This window comes from Sciurus carolinensis, chromosome 10 (assembly GCF_902686445.1).
Source record: "Sciurus carolinensis chromosome 10, mSciCar1.2, whole genome shotgun sequence".
In the NCBI taxonomy this organism is placed as follows: domain Eukaryota; kingdom Metazoa; phylum Chordata; class Mammalia; order Rodentia; family Sciuridae; genus Sciurus; species Sciurus carolinensis.
This window is the reverse complement of record NC_062222.1, coordinates 40,659,145-40,663,950: the sequence shown is the minus strand read 5'-3', so window position 1 is coordinate 40,663,950 and position 4,806 is coordinate 40,659,145. Positions and strand designations below refer to the sequence as shown.

At 33.5% G+C, this 4,806-nt stretch overlaps 1 pseudogene; it reads left to right on the top strand.

Annotated features, from left to right (window-relative positions):
• Positions 1–202: 202 nt before the first annotated feature.
• On the top strand, positions 203–957 carry LOC124994175 (14-3-3 protein zeta/delta-like; annotated as a pseudogene).
• The last annotated feature ends 3,849 nt before the right edge of the window (positions 958–4,806 follow it).

Below are 4,806 nucleotides of genomic sequence, written 5' to 3'. Positions count from 1 at the left end.
GTTGCTGGTTACTCAAAAACTCTTGGTGTGAATGCTATAATTATAAAGAAATTCATTGGGTGAGCAGTGATATCAAGGGACAGATATTTACTACAATAGTATCCTTATTATTTCAATAAATAATAAGCTGCCACCACAGCTCAGAGACTGCTGAGCTTCCGTCCATCTGCCATGACCCATTCTAGACACAGAACATCTAGTCATGGATAAAAATGAGGTAGTGCCTAAGGTCAAACTGTTCAAACAGGTTGAGGGATATGATTACATGGCAGCCTGCATGAAGTCTATAACTAACCAAAGAAATGAATTGTCTAATGAGAAAAGGAATCCTTCCTCAGTTACTTATAAAAATGTTGTAGGAACCAGCAGATCATCTTGGAGGGTTGTCTTAAGTATTGAGCAAAAGAGGGAAGCTACTGAGAAAAATCAGCAGATGACTCAAGAATACAGAGAGAAAATTGAGACTGATCTAAGAGATATCTGCAATAATGTACTGTTTCTTTTGGAAAAATTCTTGATTTACAACACTTCACAAGGAGAGAGCAAAGTCTTCTACTTGAAAATGAAAGGAGATTATTAACTTTACTTGACTGAGGTTGCTGCTGGTGATAAGAAAGTGACTGTGGATCAGTCACAACAAGCATACCAAGAAGCTTTTGAAATCAGCAAATAGGAAATGTAGTCAACACACCCTATCAGATTTGGTCTGTCCCTTGACTTCTCTGTGTTCTATTATGAGATTCTGCACTCCCCAGAGGAAGCCTTTTTTCTTGCAAAGACAGTTTTTGAACTTGGTAGACTAAGTGAAAAATTGTACAAAACCAGCATGCTAATAATGCAATGCTGAGAGACAGCTTGACATTGTGAACATCAGATACCCAAGGAGATGAAGCTGAAGCAGGAGAAGGGAAAATTAAACGGTCTTCCAACTTTTGTCTGCCTCATTCTAAAATTTAAAGAGTAGACCACTTGTCATCCATGCTGTCCCACAAATAGTTTTTTTGTTATGATTTATGACAGGTTATTTTATTTCTATTTGAATTTCTGTATTTACTATGTGGTTTTTTATGTTTAATATTAGGGAAGTAGAATCAGTTAACATTTAGGGAGTTCTCTGTTTTCATCTTGAGGTTGCCAATATGGGGATGTGGAATTTTTAAGCAGGTTATAAATGTTTGGTATAGTACTTTAGATACATTGTGGTTTCACAAGGGTCAGTGTTAAGGTTGCTTCAATGTCTAAGCAAAGAAAACTGCCTACATAATGGTGTGTCCTGGTGGAGAATAAAAGGGATCATGGGTTGCAGTCACAGGTATAGTTATTGTGGATACTTTAAGGCTTGGAGCACTTACAAGGTTGTAGAAGAAACAGATATTCCACGGATCCTACATGTGTGAATCATGCATTTCTGTGGATTAGTCAATCTCAGTGTGTACAGCTTTTACTACAGCTGCAGAAGTACTCCTTTAGACAAAGTTGTAACCCAATTTACTCTGAATAAGGGCAGAAACAGTTCATATTTCATTATTTGAAAAGTTACCTGGTGTTTGCTTTCATTATTTTTGCTATACATTTTATTTGTATTTAAATGTTTTAGGCAACCTAAGAATAAATGTAAAAGTAAAGATTCAGTAGAAATGAATTGCTTGGTATCCATGACTTATATATATCAAGCACAGCAGTAAACAAAACAAAACCCACATATTTAACTTTTTTTAGGCGCTTTTGCTTTTGTGATTTCTTTTTTGATACTTGCCTAACATTCATGTGCTGTAAAAATGGTTAACAAAAATAACTTGAGATGATGACTAGCTTTTTATAATGTCTTATGAAATTTTCATGAACAATCCAAGCATAATTGTTAAGAACCCATGTCTTAAATTCATGTAAGTTAAATAAAAGTTTTATGAATGAACTTCTCAACTACTTTCTCTACAGTTTTTCATGTAAATTAGTCTTTGGTTTTGAAACTTCTCTAAGGGAAATTGTACATTTTTAGAAATGTATTCCTTAATTCCCTTTTGGCAGCTAATGGACTTTTACCAAGTTTAAATGCAGTTTATAACAACAAAATACTACTAATATAACTACCTATCTCAACCATATCCCATATTCCTTTTTCTCCCTCCCCCCCAAAAAAAAAATGTTCTGGGGAAGGGTGAGATTGACTGGAAAAAAAGTATTGTGTTCCATTCAAAATTTTGGTATACAGCATTTTCTAACTTAGGAAACCATAAGGTTCTTGGCCTATCATGTCACTGGGTAGCATTAACAGTAAATTTATGCTTCCAAATCATTTTGGTTTTTAAGAATTATTGATATTCTATGGACTGCCTTCAATTTTGATTCTTTATTCTATTTGTCATGTGCACAAGATTACCTTCCTTTTTTAGTCTTCCCTCTTGTCAATAACCACACTTATTTGGTGGTGGTGTACTTGGGAAAAGGCCACATGATCTTTCTGGCTCCACTCAATGTCTAAGATACCCACCCTGCTTCCTTTGCTCAAATCCCACCATTTCCTACATCTTCTTTGCTGCAGCACATCTCTCCTTAGTTGAGATTGTGTTTACTCCTTGTAAACCCTACCCATCCTGAATGGTCCGTTATTGTCTGCCTTTAAAATCCTTCCTCTTCCTCTCTTTAAATGATGGGGCTAAGTTGTACCCAAAGCTCACCCTACAGAATATTTCCTCAGTACTTTACAGAAAACACCAAACAAAAGTGCCATTTTAAAAGACTTGTATTGTTCCCCCTATTAGAATGTAAGCTCCTCAAGAGCAGGGACAATGTTTTCTGTATGTTCTATTGTGCCTAGTAGAATATAAATGCTCAATAAATATTGATGGTGGGAAAAAAATGAAGTAATTCATTGTATTAATTGCATTAAATCTTAAGTTTCTATGACATGATCAGTTCTTAAAGACAATTTTAAATCCCTCTGTAATAATTTTAAGAATGTATGTATAGTGAAGGGAAAGTTGTTTTTTTTTTTTTTTTATTTTAAAACTAATTCATGTGGATGCTCAGAGGTTTTACAGAGATGCCCTGGATGTTTTACTGGCTTTATACAGAGTAAGAGAAAAAAGTATCCTCATTTCAATGACAGGAATCTGCCAGGTACAAAGGCATGTGCCTGTAATCTCAGAACTTGGGAAACTGAGGCAGGAGGATTACAAATTTGAGACCAGCTTCAGCAACTTGGTGAGATCCCATCTAATATTAAAAAAAAAAAAAAAAAGAGCTAGAAATGTAGTTCTGTGAATAAAGCACTCTTGGGTTCAGTCTCCAGTACCAACAAAAGAAAAAATAATCAACAGTAATAATATAAAGAAATATTTCTATGGTATCTACAGTTATACAAGTATTATTACATGTTCATACTGTAACATAAAAATGACAAGGAAATGAAAAATTTAAAAATTGAAAGAGCTATTTTTTAAAAGCTTTATTTAAATTAAAATTTGCCAGTAAACGATGGATCTGAAGACTGTTAATGCTAAACGAAACAAGTTAACCCCCAAAACCAAAGTTCGAATGTTCTCTCTGATATGTGAATGCTAACACACAACAACCAAAATATGGGTTAGCAATTAATTCCTGAAAGGAAAGAAATCCAAAGGACAAACAAAATTTAATATGAGATACAAAATTATTTTGATGTGGCACTAAGTGTAAGTTTGTTTTTCTTTTTAGATTTTTTTTACACTTGTTGAACATTTTTAAAAAAATTAGAATTGTTAGGAATTAAAATTACTTAAGATAAATCACAGATTTCTTTATGAAGCTGTAAAATTATTTCAGTATGAACTTTTTTTTAAAGAACAAAATAGAGCTTTAGCACAAATTCATTAAAAGTCCAGAAGAAAAGGAGTCATATATACTCGTATTGTTCTATTCTAGAAGCTTTTGTATTCAATTTATTATTTATGAATATTGCCTTCTGCTGATATCAAAAAGCTTGAATTAAATATTAGTAGTTCAAAGAGTCAAAATTGATCTGTTTCTGGATGTGATGTAGGAAAAAAATACATGTAGGGCTTTTTATTCTTTTTAACTCCCTTGGAATTAGCAATTTTTGTGATGTAACTAATAATTAGCACAGTGAAAGGACGAACCCATGCACATAGAAATATGTACTTCAATCATACTATAATTTCTGTTATGTAGTTTCAGGAAGGCTTGTGTTACATAATGAAATAAATATAAATAATAGAAAATAAAGTGATAATATATCAAATGTAAGATTTATAAGTGCATTTAGAGATTATATGGTCAGTGTTGATTCTCGTTTCCCTCCAAAGAATCAGCAAGGTAAATCATAATCAAAATAAAATATTAAATTCAAGGAAAATCTAGATACAGATATTGAAACATATCCAGAAGTTCTGTGAATCAAGAGTCTATGCCTCTATTGAGGATCTACAAAGATGTAATTAAGGTGTCACTCAGTCTGCATTCTACTCTGGAGGCTTACCTGAGAAGGAATATGCTTCTAAACTCATTCAGATTATTGACAAATTTTTTTTCCTCTTCTTTTCTTCACTTTTTCTTTCCTCTTCTTTTCCTGTTTCTGTTTGTTGTTTGTTATTTGTTTGGTTTTTGTTGTTGTTCTGTGCATGTGGCTAAAAGAACTAGTTCTTCAGCTTTTTGCTGACTATCAATCAGCTGGAGAGTGCCTTAAATTCCTGAAAATGCAGCTGGCCGTCAGTTCCTTGTGCGAACTCTATCATCCTGCTTACTACAACAAATCTGCTAGATGACTATCTGTTGGGGTCTTTAGCCCTCTTGCTCTTCTCAACCAGC